Below are 19,532 nucleotides of genomic sequence, written 5' to 3' on the forward strand. Positions count from 1 at the left end.
TCCTTGTTTTCTTGTCCTTTGACTGGAGACAGATATGTGTATATGAAGCTCCAACAGGCTAAATACAGAGTCAGAAGCTGCAGACATCACAGGGGGTCCCTATACCTGGTGGGGGGGTCTGAGAGCAGCCATGATATCAGTACATTGGAGCTGGTGATAGTGAAAGGTATTGAGGAGCCAAATGTACCCGGTTCAGTCTAGTTTGTAAATAGAGCGGCCTGGGATACATGGTAAGAGGGAACTTCCACAACAAAAACAAGACTGTGTGGGGTTGTCCTTACAAATCCATAGCAGACCCTTATCCTGGATGGGAGTCTGGTATAGATATACATGGGGGAAGCCCACACAATAAAGAAGGCTGGGGGTCCTCCCCAGATCACGCACCCCTCCCCTAAACCATGCCAGCCATGTGCCCTCATAATGGGGAGTGTATCTTGTAAAGGACCTCTTCCCCACAACCCTGACCCAGGGGGGTCTCCTGGTGGGGGACATATTGGAATCTGGAATCCCCCCTTCAAATAAGAGTGCTCTCAGCTACCTCCCCCACATGAATGTGTAAGGGTACATATACCCCGGGGGGCTCATTCAGAAAGAAATAATGTAAATAGTAAATAAAGACGTCACCCACATCACATGACTCGTCCTTTATTAATAAACAAAGATTCCCCCAAAGTAATCCCTCGTCACTCATCCAACAATGCAGATCTACATCATTAATAATGAACAATGCCCAATGAGAAAACACATGCTGACCACCAACACCATCTGTTTCCAGAGACTACTCACCATGGATGACAACTCACAGTGACTATGGAGGAAGAGGACGGACGTGACTATAGAGGAAGAGGACGGACGTGACTATGGAGGAAGAGGACGGACGTGACTATGGAGGAAGAGGACGGACGTGACTATGGAGGATGAGGACGGATGTGACTATGGAGGACGAGGACAGACGTGACTATGGAGGAAGAGGACGGACGTGACTATGGAGGAAGAGGACGGACGTGACTATGGAGGATGAGGACGGACCTGACTATGGAGGATGAGGACGGACGTGACTATGGAGGAAGAGGACGGACGTGACTATGGAGGAAGAGGACAGACGTGACTATGGAGGACGAGGACGGATGTGACTATGGAGGACGAGGACAGACATGACTATGGAGGAAGAGGACGGACGTGACTATGGAGGAAGAGGGCGGACGTGACTATGGAGGAAGAGGGCGGACGTGACTATGGAGGATGAGGACGGATGTGACTATGGAGGACGAGGACAGACATGACTATGGAGGAAGAGGACGGACGTGACTATGGAGGATGAGGACGGACGTGACTATGGAGGAAGAGGACGGACGTGACTATGGAGGAAGAGGACGGACGTGACTATGGAGGAAGAGGACGGACATGACGGAGGATTACTGGGTGTAAATAAAAAATCACATCTCATTACCTCCTCTGCTGCCACTTCCACCAATGTTTCCGCTATACTTTGTACCTCATGGAATTTCCTGTCTGTACCTGACATCACGTCCTGTCTGTACCTGACATCACTTCCTGTCTTCCATAGAGTCTTCCTGTTTGTGTAAAGGCGAGAACATCACCTTGTGGAGCTCAGAGGAACTGCAGCCCAGAGAAATGTCTCCCTGAACATGGTCTTGTGCTATGAGTTCAGCTTTTTGAATGTTTCCTTGTAACATTTGCCCATTAATTATCCTTTGTGGGGAAGTTACAGACCTGGGTTATCCAATCTAATCCATGTGATGGCAATCAGCCTATAAAATCCTCCATAACTCAGCAGCAATGTCCCGAGGATTACATCTTTCTTAAGAATAACAAATAACTATTGATATTATTGTCTCTGCCTGGGGCCATAGTTGGACCTGGAGGTGACTTGTCACATGAAGGATTCTCATCAGCTGCACTCTGTAATTAGCTCCCTCTTGATATTTCATTCTGTTGATGATGACATAACTCCATACACATGATCTCCTCCTGATAAACCAAACTCCCGAAATATGTGTCACCCAAATGGGCTCGCTCACATAGAGTAGGGTTGGGGCCACTCTATCCTTGTGAACGAGCCCATTGGGGTGAAACAGAATAAAATATGAAGAATGGGCTGATTACGGAGTGTGACTCTTCATCTTCTTGTAGACGGTATAGTCTCAGATGAGAACACAGGAGACCAAGTCCATATCTCATGCTTCCTAATTTATAGAGATAAGTATGTGGGCTCTAACCCTGTCCAATCACCTCTGGGGGGTGTTCCCTCCTCAGCCCTGGGGTTGGTTCTGTCTTCTGAAGGTGCCATGGGCTATATTATTATTATTATACAGTATTTATAAAGCTCCAATAGTTCGCTCAGCGCTGTACATTACAAAGGGGGACAGAACATGTGACAGAACAATACCAATATAATGCAAAACATGAGGGGATTGAGGGCCCTGCTCCTTGGAGCTTACAATCTAGGAGGGAGGGGATGGTGGCACAGGAGGAGATAGCTGTGGGGGATGGAGTGGTAGGAAGAGTGGAGGAGGTCGGCAGGTTAGCAGGGGGTGGGGTAGGCTTATCTGAAGAGGTGGGTTTTCAGGGTGCGCCTAAAGAAGAGGAGAGTAGGTGATAATCTGATGGGTTGGGGCACGGAGTTCCAGAGGACGGGTGACACCCTGGAGAAGTCCTGGAGGCGGGCATGGGAGGAGGAGACCAGGGAACTAGAGAGAAGGAGGTCTTGTGAGGAGCGGAGTGTGCGTGTTGGGCGGTACTTGGATATTAGGTCGGTGATGTAGTTCGGGGCAGTATGGTGGACGGCTTTGTACGTCAGTGTTAGGATTTTAAATTTGATCCGTTGCACAATCGGAAGCCAGTGGAGGGATTGGCAGAGGAGGGTGGAGGACACTGAGCGGAGGCCAGTGGAGGGATTGGCAGAGGAGGGTGGAGGACACTGAGCGGAGGCCAGTGGAGGGATTGGCAGAGGGGGGTGGAAGCCAGTGGAGGGATTGACAGAGGGGGGTGGCGGAGATGGAGCCATTGGAAAGGTGAATGAGTCTGGCAGCCATATTCAGGATGGAATGAAGCGGGGATAGCCAGCGGCGAGGCAGGCCAGTGAGGAGGGAGTTGCAGTAGTCGAGTCGTGATATGATGAGGGAGTGGATGAGCTGTTTAGTGGTTTCTGGGGTTAGGAACGTGCAGATTTTGGCGATGTTGCGGAGGTGGAGTCTGCATGTTGCGGAGGTGGAGTCTGCATGAGTTTGTTAAAGATTGGACTTGGGGCTGGAAGAATAGGTTGGAGTCCAGAATGACACCAAGTACTCTGGCCTGCAGGGCAGGTTTGATGGTGACATTGTTGGATGTGATGGAGAAGTCAATGGGGGGTGGGGTCCGGGCTGGGGGGAAGACAAGAAACTCGGTTTTGGAGAGGTTCAGTTTAAGGAATAAGGAAGTGCAGCGACATCCAGTCTGATATGTCACTCAGTAGGTGTGTGATTCGGGCGGAGACCGAGGGGGTGAGGTGGGGGGTTGAGAGATAGATTTGTGTGTAGATAGATAGATATGCACCCAACGTTTCTGGTGTCTGGGTTGGCGATGTGATTTCCAACACCATTGCTTAAGTCTGATCACAACATATTCATTCACAGCATGGCTGTCATGAGCAGACCCCATAGAACCATGTTGGGGCCCCTCTGGGATTCTGTACTCCTGACACATACCATTTTATATAAGAAGGACAATCCTTTGCAGCCAGTGAGGAGCCCAATGTGCACAAATCTCTTCTCCCCACTGGGGTTGTAGTCAGCACATCAAAATATTTCCTTTGAGGCTCAGTGAGGTGACAGATCATTCATCCGTATCTATGTCTACAGGGATGTCAGATCATTATTGCCATCTAGGTGTTCATTCCTCCAATCTTCACACTCCAGAGCCGACTATTCAGATTTTTATATTGTGACCATTTGTCTTCTACTGACCACTAAATGAAGAGAACACTGTATCTGTAATACTGAACATTGAATTCCAGGAATATCTGTCATATCATGCCACCTTTACAGGGTATGTTACATCCCAACCATTGCTGGTGTCCTCCATGTCTATGGTCACCTTACAGAGACTATCTGAGATATGTTCCAGAAGGTTCTGCCAACATTCCATACCAAACCCTTATCTGAGCATGGCCAGGCCATGAAACAAGTGGGGAGGGGGTGTATTTCCTCCTTCTTGGACCATACCAGGTGACATACCCTCAACATTGAGATGAGGACTTGCCGGGGGGGACAAGGTCAAGGGTCTCTTCCTCTATACCTCTATTCACTCAGAAAAAGAGAAATTGTAAAGAAAAAGAATTATCAGAAATGTCCTATGCTGTACATTAATGTCAATCATGAAATCTGATGCCCACCAAAATAAAAAATCTGATGTAATATGGGGATCAGGAGCCATTTCTCATCTGGGGTTCCTTGTATCCATATAACAGATGTGTGACAGGACTAAATCTGCAATTACATTTTACTGCAAAATCAAAGATGACAAAATCCCTCCCCCGAGCAGTCATACATTTCTGTCCCCCTTGGTGGGAGTGGAGGTGACCCCTCTATAAGGATCTACAGTCCATACACACCCAGCACAAGGCCGGGGTCACACTACCAGACGCTTCTCGGGGCTGCAGTTCCTCTGATTTCCACAAGGTGGGGATCTCACTTCTACCCAGACAGGAAGTCTCTATTGAAGACAGGAAGTGATGTCAGGTACAGACAGGATGTGATGTCAGGTACAGGCAGGAAGTAGAGAGGAGACGTTGCTAGAAGTGGCAGCAGAGGAGGTAATAAGATGTTATTTCCTATTTACACCTAGTAACTTCCCGTCATGTCCGTCCTCTTCCTTCATAGTCATGTCCGTCCTCTTCCTCCATAGTCATGTCCGTCCTCTTCCTCCATAGTCATTGTGATGTATTTTATCTCCAGCAGATGATGATACACATATATAGTGTGGGAACCCAGATGAACCCCTTCAGGGGGAGGAGTTGATGATAATATATTTGCTCCCAAAGCTGGCCTACATGGTTCAGTTTTATCGTTCAGCCAGCAAGATGACCATGAAAACTGAAGGGATTCCCCCATCCACACATTGGAGGTGGATGGGGGAATCCTCCCCACTGCACTCTTGTATTCTGACAATGGGGGGCTCCTCTGCTCTCAGAATACACGGATCAGCACTGAAGCTATTGGCTGCAGCCACTGGGGGAGTGGCTTTTATCCGGCAGTGGCCACACATGGATAGAAATGTGAGCGATCCCTGCTGAACCAGCTGAATTTCCATGGATCTATGGTCACCTTCAGTGACTTCCTCCCCTCCCCCTCATCTCCTTCATGATGGAAGTCATGCTGAGATCATCTCCCATTGGCTGAGCAATATTCTCATTTGTCTCTCAGCTCCTTCTTGCTATTCCTCGTCCTGCCTGTTGTTTCCTTGGATTGATTTTCTGTGTAGTGACCCCGGCTTGGTCTCTTGGATGCGCTCGTCTGTTGCTTGCCCTGACCTTTCTCCTGATTCCTGGATCTCCTCCTCATCTCTCCTCCATATCCTCTTACACAGCTTTTCTCCACACCTGCAGTGACCCTGGGGGGAGGAAACTTGGCACCAGCACGCCGCCAAATCCATCCCCACCATTAGGGGCTCTGGAGACAATTGTCTGCTATTTACACTCCGTTCCTCCGCACGTCACCTGATCACATGACAGCTTACTTCCACAGATTCCGGACAGATTTCTGGATGGTAAAGGTCAAAGTTCACTCTTCAGTTTAGGAGAGGTAGGACACGCCCAGGAACAATGATTTGATTTACATGGGAGGCACATCTAGAGGGCCCCTCAAATCTCCCCATCCAAATGTCCCTCCATCCAGAGTCTATATGTCCTATGACATCACACTGACCTCACAGCTCCTCCCCCAATGTCCCTCCATCCAGAGTCAGAGAATCCTATGACAACACACTGACCTCACAGCTCCTCCTCCCAATGTCCCTCCATCCAGAGTCAGAGAATCCTATGACATCACACTGACCTCACAGCTCCTCCTCTCAATGTTCCTCCATCTGATATTTTCTGATGCTCTTAGGATGTGGGGTCCCTTGGTATCCTCACATGTAAAGTGGGACTGTTGGTCCTGCGTTGTATGTAATGACATCAGAATGCTGCAACAAGCCTATACCCTGCGTAGTGTGGGGGTCCTGTGGGGGGAATTATACCTCAGTCTGAAGTGGGGCTTTAATAAAATGGAGACCTGAATGGAGAGGTGAGGAGGATTCTGGGAATATCATTTGATGTGACTCTTTGTGTTCAGATGTAGAGTTTTCCTCCTGTGAAGTCTGGAGATCATATGACATCACATTGCCTCCACCTCCCTCCCTGATAGAAGAGAGAAAGAAGAAGAAGATTCTAGAAGTCACCAGAGAGATCACTGAGCTGCTGACAGGAGAGGTGAGCGGTGCCGGGAATTCTGGGACATTCTCCAGTAACAGACAAGGGATGTGTCTTGTTGTGGTGGTTTATGTAAGGATATATATTATTTATAAAGGGCGTGTCCCTTTCCCTTAGATGAAATATTACAGTGCCTCCAGCCGTTAAAATACGGCAAATATTTAATAAACCAATAATTTGGACACTTTGATAATTTGATCACCACTTATTATTATACCTTGAATTCTTTTAGCCAATATGATTTCGTACCATACACACAAAATTTGCCTTATAATAGATAAATATAAAAATGTATTTATGTACAAAAATTATATATATATTAACACAAAACGCAAAAGACTGGTGATAAATGAATATTGGTACACACAATCAAAGATATAACCTACCAATGTAAGACACACTAATCAAGTTTCTAACTAATTACATCAATTACAATTTTTAAATGATATGATTATTTATTAAATTTATTAATAATTAATAATTTCGAATATCTCAAAGGTTATATTCTCGCACGCCGTGGCCATAGGATTGCAAGAAGTAAGCCCTTGATATGTGATACTCTGGTTATTAATATTCAATAAATTATGAAATATGGAAAAATTTATAATATGGCAATAAACAATTTTTTTAACAGTAACACAGTATCTGACTACAGATATCTAACTACCCAATATTGTTGTAATACACTAAGGTAATTTTATGATTCTACACAACAGAGAAAGTAATTAATACAAAATCAAATAAACATCTCACCACACCCGGACGTCAGACTAGGCAACTCTCCCGTGGATTTAGCTGGCAGTGGAACGCCTTTAGACTGATATATAGGCAAGTGATAGATTCAATAGGGGAGAATGTAGGAAGTTATAAGTTTAGAGGTTTAAAGTTTTAGGAAGTTTGAAAAGATGGAAGAGTAGTTATTTCAGCAGAGATCTTCTTCAGATGTCAGGTCTTTCCATGAGGTCTTTATGAGGGTTTCTTTTTTTTTCTTAAAGCACATGGGCTTTTATATCCACTAGTCCATTGTTCTAAGATACCTTCCCACCAGGCTTCCTGATTGGCTAGTTGAGAAATGTGTGTACATAAGCTATTTCTCACCTGCCCGCCAGGTGGCGGTCATGTATCACAGAACAATGTGAGCATTTGAGATGACTCATACCTTGGGTGGAATCTTCAGGTAATTTCAGGAATAAAATATACGGCTCTTTCCAGATATAGCAGTGATACCTATATTATTCTAAATAGGGACCATGGAATATAGGTGTATATTCGGTTATTCCTCCTTGAAGTACCATCCTGTTTGTTTCCTGATAAGACATGTAACTAATGCTAGTTTATAATACATCTTACTTCCCATCATCTCAATACTCAAGTTAGTGATATATAGTTCCCATTGCTGAGTATTTAGTGGTGTTTAAAGTCTATGACATCTTATTTATAATCTGTTTTTGTAATACATTTTTGTAATGATATACAGTGAACTTTTAGACTTAAATGTCCTGAATTTCACCCCTTTGTTTCAGAATCAACATTTTTCTCTGTGTAGGGAAAAAACTCTCTATTTGCATGGCCCTTGTATTGGGCTCATGGTAAACAATTGTTAATGCTTTCACCCTTGGTGAACAATAGTATATGGTAATAGTTTCAGAGGTCTGTTGGTTCATCACACTCTACAAGGTTTGGGTAAGCTCTCAGACAATCAGTTTGGTTCCTCTATTGTCCTGTCCAGACCTTGTATATGTTTACCTGCTTATTGAAGTCTGAATAATGGTGTTTGATCACCTGTAGAACTTTAAAATAGTATTGTCTCTAGGAGGAAAGAAAAACAATCCCTTCACCCATTCTCTCCAGTTCTTTAACTAGAATTCTTGGTAGTTCAACCAAGACAAAATTAACTCTTAACATCCGGTTATGCTGAGCTGTTTGCCATATAATACTATGTCTTGATAAAAGTCATATTCTTGAGACGTGATTCAAAAGCCCACAACAAAATCCCCCTTTGTTTTTGGGGTATAGGCACGCGTAGAGGGGTGTCTGTATCGAAAAACATGAGTGGGGCTTTTGGGTTAGAGTGATCGTTCGTCTTCTCTGGTGAAGGGAATGAAATTCAAAAAAATATTTCGATAATAAAATGGCAGCGGTCATGCTGGTTGTTCCTCAACTTGACTCGGCGTCTTTAGATGGATACTTCCGATGACGATCCTGGTCTTGTGATGAGGCCGGCCTGGCCTGGCACAATCACCTTGGGGTCCATGGGTCCTCCGCACGACGGGTCTCTTAGACGGTCTCCTAGGCGGGTCTTTTCCTCTGGACTGGCCCTTGGTGGCCTGGGACATCAGGTTATCGTCTCCGGATCGATCTCTGGCATCTGGTCTTTCCCACAGGACATTATAGCTTCCTTCTAGGGTCTGGTCATTGACACCTCCGATCGCCGGTCTAATCACAGTCTGGGCCTTCCTTTCTAAATTATTAAAATGAACAGTTTAAGTATGGGATATACATAAAATTATATTACTGGATCCTGTAAGGCAAAAGATGAGTAATATGTTTAAAGGAAATTTAATGATGATCTCAATATCTCCAGATAGGAACTGGTGGGTTAGTCTTCCAACAACTGCAATTGAGACTTCGGATGGCAAGCACGTAATTGATTGATGTGCACCCATCTATCACTGATTTCACCATACCGGGTAACCTGCAATTTATATGCGACCGGAGAGATTTTATCAATGATAGAGAACGGACCTTTCCAAGATGGAAGGAATTTCCGTTCCTTGATCTGGTCTCTTGCAAAGTTGTATAGATAGACCTTGTCACCAATCTCATATTCCTTCTTGGAGGTTTTGAGATCATAGTATGTCTTAGCACTAGTTGCAGCTCTTTCCAAATTTCGCTGGGCAAAGGCAAAAGCATATTGCAGATGTTTACGTAAATCCTCTATGTACTGGTGTGTGGTGGTAGCATTGATCAAATTTTGATCTGTAGTGCGATACAATAAGTGCTGGGGCAGTACCATCCGTCTACCTGTCATCAGTTCAAAAGATGACATTTTTGTAACTGTATTCGGAGTAGCCCTCAACGCCATCAGGACCAGTGGGAGTTTGACATCCCAATCTTTGCCTGTTTCCTTAACAAATTTCTTAAGGACATTAACGATGGTCTGATTGTATCGTTCTACACCACCACTAGAGGCTGGCCGATAGGCGATATGCAATTTCCTTTTAACCCCCAAAATTTTCCACAATTTGGCCATCACTTCGCTAGTGAAGTGCGATCCTCTATCAGACTCTATCCTCTGAGGTAAACCAAAACGTGAAAATACATGATTTATTAGCAATGCAGCACATGTTTCGGAGCTGTTATTTGGTGCTGGTATACATTCGACATACTTGGTGAATAAACATGTAACTGTTAACATATACCGATTTCCTCGTGAAGATTTTGTTACGGGCCCAATAAAATCCATCTGAAGGTCTGACCAAGGCATACATATCCCCCTCTTCTGGAGAGGTGCTCTGTGAGTTGGCTTGGTAGGTTGAAATTGGGGACATATTAGGCAACCTTGGCAGTACTCCTTCACATCACGTAACATATGAGGCCAGTAGGCATAATCCCGCAGGATCTCATACGTGATCTTCTCTCCACGATGACCGGAAGTGGGAGCATCATGGGCATGCTGTAGCATCAAACCTCTAAATTTAAGTGGGACGACCCATTGTTGTACGCCACCCTTTGAGGTTCGTATCAACAATCCCTGGTATAAAGAGAATTGGGATTTGGATTTCATTAAGATACGTAAATCCTCCTTCCCACTACATACTTCCTTATTTATGGGATTTTGGTTGGGATCTTCTATATGACTATAAAACAAGCCAATTATTGGGTCTTCTTTTTGGGCAGTAATTAAATCCTCACTAGGAGAATCGTGACTCCACTGTAATGCATTCGGATCACCAGCTGTTCTGGCCTGTTGCCTGGTGACAGCTTCAACCTGTACGGTACCTAAAAATTGATCAATGTCTAACAGTTCACCGGTGATTGCCCCTTCCTTGGCTAGAGAATCGGCCAGATCGTTCCCTTCTTTCTCGGCACCTAGAACCTTGGAGTGGCCTTTGGTCTTCTTGAAGTGCAGGGTGATATCATTGGACCTTACCAGTTCATCGATGTGACAAAAGAGCTTACCATGTTTCACGGGTTTGTGATTACTCTTGTTCATGTTGTTTCGCTTCCACCTAGGGAAATACTCCACAAAACTATTCCTGACATAATTGGAATCGGTTATGATGGCACACTCTCTGATGTTGAACTCTATAGCCATCTCAACTGCTCTAAGAATTGCAGTAAGTTCAGCAACCTGACTGCTTTTTGGTCCAAGTTTGTATCCCACAGAAATTGGGGTGACACCTTGGGTCCAAATGATTCCAATACCTGCCACTAGTTGGAGCTGTTCCCCATCCTTGTGATGAAAAGCACAACCATCCACATATACACACGGCAGCTGTTTACAGTATTCTTCATCGTAAACCTTGTAGGGAGAGAACAGTTGTTCTTCCAGAAAGTCAGTGTCCGGGCCCTCCATAGCAGGCGTAGTTGCGGAACAATCATGGAGCTCGGCTAGGCCCTGGGCTACTGGACTTTCCTTGTTCTGTTTGTACCGAATTTCAAGAGGCCACCCTTGCAAAGACAAAGTCCAAGCAGTGATGCGGCTATTAGACACATTTCCTCCCTTGATACGTTCACTCTTTAAATACTGTAAAGGCTGGTGTGCCGTTTCAACAATGATTCTCTCTCCCTGAATGTAACTGCGGAAATTCTGTAATGCCCACACGGTGGACAATAGAGCTTTTTCACAGTCACTGAACTTTACTTCAACCGGGGACAAAGTTTTACTGGCATAGGCAATCACCTTACTGACATCATCACGTTTCTGGTAAAGAACAGAACTCATACTTACCTGCGTAAACCCTGTCTCTAGATAGAAATTTTTACCCCCTTCGGGATATCCGAGACACGGAGCTTGTGTGAGACGTTCCTTTAATTCCTTCATGGCGTCCTCCTGTTTCTTACCCCACGACCATTCGACATCCTTCTTCAGTAGGTGAAGCAACGGCTTGCTTATCTCGGCGTAGTTATCAATAAATTTACGCGAGTAGTTTACCATACCTAGGAATGATCTCAATTCTTTAAGGTTAGTAGGGACTTTACAATTCAGAACCGCCTCAACTTTCTTCTTTTGTGGGTTCAAACCTTCAGCAGTAACTTCATGGCCTAGGAAGTTTACCTTCGTGCGACACCACTGGGCTTTTTGTAAGGACAGTTTTACTCCTGCTGCTTTTAATTGGCCCAGGACATGCCGAAGTTCTGTAATGTGTTTGGCCATATTAGTACTTTTGATCAGGATATCGTCCACATATGCCAACGTCCCCCTTTCGAAGGCGTCTGGCATGGCCTTGTGCATGAACACAGCAAATTCATGTCCGGAATTTATGAATCCGAAAGGCATTCTCACCCAACAATATTGTCGATTCCCAAAACTAAAGGCCAGTTTGTATTGGTCTTCCTCACTCACCTTTATGGTCCAATACCCCTGTGCACAATCCAAGGCTGTAAAAACCTGGGATCCTTGGAGCTGGGCGAGACATTGGTCTATGTATGGGACAGGCCATCCTGACATGTACACACGTTTGTTTAGCTGACGGAGGTCAGCGCACAAACGCCATTGTCCATTGGGTTTTAAAATACCCAGGATCGGGTGGTTGTAGGAGCTGTGGATGGGCCTAATTATACCCCTTTCATGTAACTTCCTGATAATCTCAGCTAGAGATTCATAGGAAGCTAATGGTAACCTATACTGTCTTACGAATACTGGTGGGGCATCTGGATCTGTTTGGATCCTAGCGATGTGTAGGTCAGTAGTCCCACAATCGTAAGAATCCTTGGCAAAGATCTCTTGGAATTCAAGGAGAAGCTCTCGGAGCAATTGTCGGTCGAGATCACTGGCACACGCGTCGGCGAGGGCCACCATCTCTTCCACTAACTCCTTGAATCCAGGAAAGCTTTCCGGCTGACCTATCTCATATGCCTCTTCAAGTTTCGTGGTGAGGTCATTGGGTATGTGATGTGTGTGTGTGTTCTCCTGCCATCCAGGTTCTTTGGGGTACTCTTGTTCTTTGATTGGGTGATCAAAGACAATTGATGTCTCTTCGACTCGACAGGTGCCATCTTTAGAATCGAATGGATAAATGGACTCTATGGTGAAAATACCCTCTGGTAATGAATGGAATGTTTGTTCAATTAATTGTTCCTCCGACAAATATTCATCGGGGATGAGTCCAATCACCTGGTTAGTAACCCCAAAGGTATAATATTCAGTCTCTACCGCTAGACCAATAAGGGTCTCTTTGGGTAAGACGATGTCCTGATTGGACAGATTATGTATGTAAATGTACATCGGGGATTGATGTGTGTTGACTAGGGGCGTGTGTGTAATGTTCAGTCCCTCCCCCTGCATTTTATGGGAGAGGCATACCAATGCATCTGACCCCTTCAGTCTATGTCCCTTTTTGACTTGGATGGGGAGTATGAAATTATTTATGCCCTTAGGAATTGTAATCTTCTGGGCTACCTGGACTTCAACAGCATAAGGCATCTGTTGCTGGGATTTTAAAGCTAAGTCCAGATTTTGGTATTTTTCGGGGTCCCCCTTTAGTCGACTCCATAAACAGTCATTAATTAGGTCGACTTGCATTGCAAAGCGATGTAATACATCGTTGCCAAAATAAATTTTAGTTTGGGGATTATCCAAGACTAGGAACACATGGGTGGCTGTTTTGTTTCCTACAGTGACGTTTAAGAGACACCTAGCCATTGAATTGTGATCATCAGAGTCATCAAGGGAGTCTGAAATCCAATGACGCTGAGGTGTGGAGAAACGGATCATTTCCATTTCGGTCAGGTGTTTTATCAGCCCATGGCTTACAAAGCTGTGTTCCTGTCTCAAATCTAGTTTGGCATATTTTGACCTATTAAGACCATTTATCCGGGTGGGGATAAACAAGTAGCTGTTAACCCTTTCAATACCTGTCAAGAATTGGGTGTGATCTCCCCCTTTTCTTGGTTTATCCTCCTGATGAAAAGATATCGTAAGGATGTCATCTTGGAGGGAAATATCTTTTATTTTCTCTTGGGGAATTCTAAAAATGTGTTCCTCATCTCTTCTGATAGGGTTATGGTCATCAGGTTTGATAACCGTTACATCAGGAAGTTGGCTGTTCCTGAAATGGATTTCTAATGATCCAGGCCTTTCTTCCACCAGGTGGCAGTGTTGTCGGGAATGGGGAGTTTTAAGTTTCCCATATTTAATCGGGGTATTTACCTGTGACCACAGTACTTGGTTCACACAGTCAACTACTGTGTTCAGCCTTTTTAGGAAGTCCATCCCAATTATCATGTGGTGCTGGGAGATGCTGGCAATGATGATGGGGTGTCTCAGTTCCTTATTACCCAGTTTCAGTTTAAGCCAGGCGGTACCCATGACTTGTAAAGGGTCTCCACCTACACCAATTAATGAGCTGTCAAAGCTTTTAAGTCTTGGCTTGGTGGGCATGACATTCGCCACTTTATCAAAATGTTCCTGTGACATGATGGTTGCTTGGGATCCAGTGTCTATTAGGCCGACAATCGAAAGATCACTGGCATCCTGCACCTGTACTGTGGCATAATATCTCCCATCAGATTCAGTCAGCTCACACATGAAATTGGTGTGGTTGAAGATCTGTGGGCCCTTCAATAACATATGACTAGCTCTTATCTCACCGCATGTGGTGGACACATCACCCTTATCCTCCCTGGTGGGATTCTTGGACTGTCTCAAGACAGAAGCACAACTAGAAGTTGGTGCTCCGTCTGGCTTGTCAATCCCGACGACTTCCGATGCCACGACTATATTAGGGGCAATAGATGGACACTGAAAAGCAGGAGAATCATTAATAACCAACAAATGGTCCCCCTTTGCCTGAGAACTAGCTTCTCCATTAGTAGGCGTGTCAGGGACGGGGCATACATCTCCTGTCATTTGACTCAGTGTTCTCCCCTGTTGGTTTAAGGCTTGGTTGCCTGTTAATTCTGTGACCCTTGGTTGGTCACAGGAGCTGCTCCTAAAAAAGGATTGGATGGAAATTGAGTGACAAGCCTGTCCATTTGTTCAGCCATTTTGCTGATCTGTGCCTCGATTTGTCCAATACGCTCAGAGGAGTTATTTTGTTGATTCTCCCTCTTCCTATACTTACGCTTGTATTTTGGACGAGACTGGTAATGAGACTCAGAGTCAGAACTACTGCTCTGGTCCCGACGCCATTGTTCTCTCTGAGGTTTTGGGGTCTCCCTGTTATTAAAGGGAGCCTGGGGTACTGTATCCCCCCTTTGAGCTTGAGGGTGTTCTTGGCGTGGAGGAAATCTTTGGAAGTCGGAGTTTTTATTAAAATTGGGATTCTTATTGTAATTATGGTTCCTGTTGAAATTGGGGTTCCCATAAAAATTCCCATGTTGGTTTTGGCGAGGATAATAGAACCTCCGAGGATACCATTGACTCCTTTGATTCTCATCACTATACTGGCCCTTACCATACTTTTTATTCTTCTCACTTCCACTACCGTAGTTTCCTGGCTTTTGTCTATCCTTTCTCACCCACTGGTTTTGGGGTGCAAAGTTATGGACCTCCTTCACTTGCTGGGTTTGAGGTACAAATCTAGGGGAACCATTGGTTTTACCCCCACGGACTACTTCCGCATATGATTTCTTCTCTGCCTGCAAATTTGGATTTGGAGGGGAAACGGTAGTGGCTGCTACTATCTTGGGGCTATTTTTAGGTTCTCTTTTTATCCCGCCCTCACTGGACTGTTGGATCGAGAATAAATAGTCACTCTCTCTCACCAACCAATCAAGAGAGCATCCCTTTCTGTAATCTTTTGCAAGTCCCAATTTTATGTAAGCAGGTAATGCTTCATAGAATAGTGTCTTGAATTCTGGCTGGTTAGGATTGGGATCCTTTTCAGCCAGGAAATAGGCATTTCTGAGGACAGCCAGAAATTCTGCAGGGCTTTGGTGAGGACCACACTTTAAATTGTAGGCCGCAGCCTTGGCAGAGGTTACAGTTTTATAAGGCCCAAATTCCATGTGGCACTTATGTTTAACCTCTCTCCAGGACTGATTGGAATAGGCCCTCAAGGTCTCAAAGAATTGCCGGTATTTCTCTTCAAACACCCATGGCAGCAATTCTATTTTGGTGTGGTCATCTCTAATGCCCAGAATCTCTAACGTCTGTTCATATGTTTTCATGTGTTCGGTGATTTCAAGGGACCCTTTCTTAGAAAACATAGGAACAGTGTCCTTCAGGAACTTAATGACCTTTGGGGTGTCATATCTCCTGAATGACCCCTGGGATTTCCCTTCCTGCCTATATGAAACCTCATACTTTCCTTCTGAGCGCTCTGGAGTGTATCTTGAAAGCTTAGGAGGTGACCTATATTCTGACCCTGACTCACTATCAGATACTTCGCTGTGATGCGGGTATCTCCGCTCATCAGCCTCTGGCTTGACTGGGTTGGTCCGTCTTTGGACCCCAGAATTTATTTGGGCCGTCAACCTCATAATCTGCTCCTCCAGAGTTTTCTGCTCAGATTTTATCAAGGTAAGTTCTGACTGGTCATGTTTATCCCCTGGGTGAACTTTAATTTTGACAGGAGATAACCTCTCTGATCTGAAGTACTCCACCTCATCTTTTAAGTCCTGATACTTCTCTTGAAGTTGTTTTAATTCCTGAAAGTTTCTTTCATACAGGTCCTGAGCACTTCGAAAGTCTCTGACCAATCTATCATAATCTTTCTGGGATTCGTCTAAACAAATACCGGCATGACCAAGCTTCCCTTTCAAAGACTCAATGTCCTGATTTTTGCTTTCTAACAAGAGGCGGGCCTCTGACAACTCTTCCCTTAAAGTCATGGTTCGCTGGGCAGCTCCAGCGGTCATGAACCATAACATGGGCCAAGCTTCTAGGAGAAGTCTGTCACGGCTTCTATCACTTTCTACTCTAGCAAATGCCATTAAAAACTCAACAACCTGGCCCTTTTGGTTGAACAGGTCCTCAAAGGTGCTCATAGCCTGCCTTTTCTCTTCATCCACGAATTCATTATTGCTATCCCCCAAACTTAATCTCTTGCGGAGGTAATCTATTACTTCACATTCAACATACTTCTGCCAAGCACCGGCAGCTTTCCGAGCTGGCTTCAGAGCTTCCTGCTCAATGCCTTGAGCCGCCATATTTTCCTCGTTATGCTTGGAAGAGGTGGATCCGTGATTACTGGATGCCATTTTGATATAAAATATATGTTTGACAACGTGTACAAATATACAATCACCAGTGTGTTTTGTGTTATGGTACGATTTCTATGGATCTCAGCAGTGCCTCCAAATTTATCCTGTGGTGGTTTATGTAAGGATATATATTATTTATAAAGGGCGTGTCCCTTTCCCTTAGATGAAATATTACAGTGCCTCCAGCCGTTAAAATGCGGCAAATATTTAGTAACCCAATAATTTGGACACCTTGATAATTTGATCACCACTTATTATTATACCTTGAATTCTTTTAGCCAATATGATTTCGTACCATACACACAAAATTTGCCTTATAATAGATAAATATAAAAATTTATTTATGTACAAAAATTATATGTATATTAACACAAAACGCAAAAGACTGGTGATAAATGAATATTGGTACACACGATCAAAAATATATCCTACCAATGTAAGACACAATAATAAGGTTTCTGACTAATTACATCAATATCACACTTTTTAAATGATCTGATTATTTAATTAACTTTATTAATAATTAATAATTTCGAATATCTCAAAGGTTATATTCTCACAAGCCGTGGCCATAGGATTGCAAGAAGTAAGCCCTTGATATTTTATACTCTGATTATTAATATTCAATAAATTATGAAATAAAAATTATACTATGGCAAAAAACAATTTTTTTACAGTAAAACAGGATCTCTCTACATATATCTAACTACCCAATATTGTTGTGATACACTAAGGTAATTTTATGATTCCACACAACAGAGAAAATAGGTAATACAAAATCAAATAAACAATCTCACCACACCCGGAATTCAGACTAGGCAACTCTCCCGTGGATTTAGCTGGCAGTGGAACGCCTTTAGACTGATATTATAGGGCAAGTGATAGGTATTCAGTATGGGAAAATGTAGGAAGTTATAAGGATAGAGGTTTAGAAATTTAGTAAAGTTTTAGGAAGTTTGAAAGTATGGAAGAGTAGTTATTCAGCAGAGATCTTCTTCAGTCAGGTTTTCTTTTGCTGCGGTCTTTTCTTTTGATGAGTTTTTCTTGATGAGGTCTTCTGATGAGGTTTTTTTTCATGAGCTTTCTTTTGTTAAAGGTACAAGGGCTTTTATATCCACTAATCCATTGTTCTAAGATACCTTCCCACCAGGCTTCTTGATTGGCTAGTTGAGAAATGTGTGTACATAAGCTATTTCTCACCTGCCCGCCAGGTGGCGGTCATGTATCATAGAACAATTTGAGTATTTGAGATGACTCATACCTTGGGTGGAATCTTAAGGTAATTTCAGGGATCAAATATACGTCTTTTTCCAAATATAAGTGATCATACCTATAATATTCTAAATAGGGACCATGGAATATAGGTGTATATTCAGTTATTCCTCCTTGAAGTACCATCCTGTTTGTTTCCTGATAAGACATGTAACTAATGCTAGTTTATAATACATCTTACTTCCCATCATCTCAATACTCAAGTTAGTGATATATAGTTCCCATTGCTGAGTATTTAGTGGTGTGTAAAATCTATAACATCTTATTTATAATATGTTTTTGTAGTATATTTTTGTAATTATATACAGTCAATTTTTAGATTTAAATGTCCTGAATTTCACTTCTTTGTTTTAGAATCAACATTTTCTATGTGTAGGGAAAAACTCTCTGTTTGCCTGGCTCTTGTATTAGAATCATGGTAAACAACTGTTAATGCTTTCACCCTTGGTGAACAATAGTATATTGTTATAGTTTCAGAGGTTTGTTAGTTCATCACACTCTACAGGTTTTGGTTAAGCTTTCAACCAGTTGAGTTCCCGTCTCATTATTGTTAAAATGTTTGAAAGTCGAAGTCCTATCTGGCTATTTGTTTGACTTTCTGTATATGCATTCTTCTCAACCTCAATATACAAATAGTCCTTGTTGACAGTCCACACAGTCTTATTGTCTTGGAAAAGTCTTACTTCCCCCATTCTCTCCATTTCTTTAACTAGAATCCTTGAGGGTTCAACCAAGACAAAATTAACTCTTAGCATCCGGCTATACTGAGCTGTTTGTCATATAATATTATGTCTTGATAAAGTCATATTTTTGAGACATAATTCAAAAGGTCCACAACAGTTCTGGGTAGTCTGTCTCGGTCTCTGATATGAAGGACGGGACATTCTGGGTAGTCTGTCTCTCTCTGATATGAAGGATGTTACATTCTGGGCAGTATGTCTCTCTGATAAGAAGGACGGGACATTCTGGGTAGTCTGTCTCTCTCTGATATGAAGGACGGGACATTCTGGGTAGTCTGTCTCTCTGATAAGAAGGACAGGACATTCTGGGTAGTCTGTCTCTCTCTGATATGAAGGATGGGACATTCTGGGTAATTTGTCTCTGTCTCTGATATGAAGGACGGGACATGTTGGGTAGTCTGTCTCGGTCTCTGATATGAAGGATGGTACATTCTAGGTAGTCTGTCTCGGTCTCTGATATGAAGGATAGTACATTCTGGGTAGTCTGTCTCGGTCTCTGATATGAAGGATGGGACATTCTGGGTAGTCTTTCTCTCTCTGATATGAAGAATGAGACATTCTGGGTAGTCTGTCTCTCTCTGATATGAAGGACAGGACATTCTGGGTAGTCTGTCTCTCTGATATGAAGGCCGGCACATTATGGGTAGTCTGTTTCGGTCTTTCATATGAAGGATGGGACA

The sequence above is a fragment of the Staurois parvus genome, unplaced genomic scaffold (assembly GCF_062004578.1).
Source record: "Staurois parvus isolate SC_StPar_1 unplaced genomic scaffold, SC_StPar_1.0 ptg000571l, whole genome shotgun sequence".
In the NCBI taxonomy this organism is placed as follows: Eukaryota; Metazoa; Chordata; class Amphibia; order Anura; family Ranidae; genus Staurois; species Staurois parvus.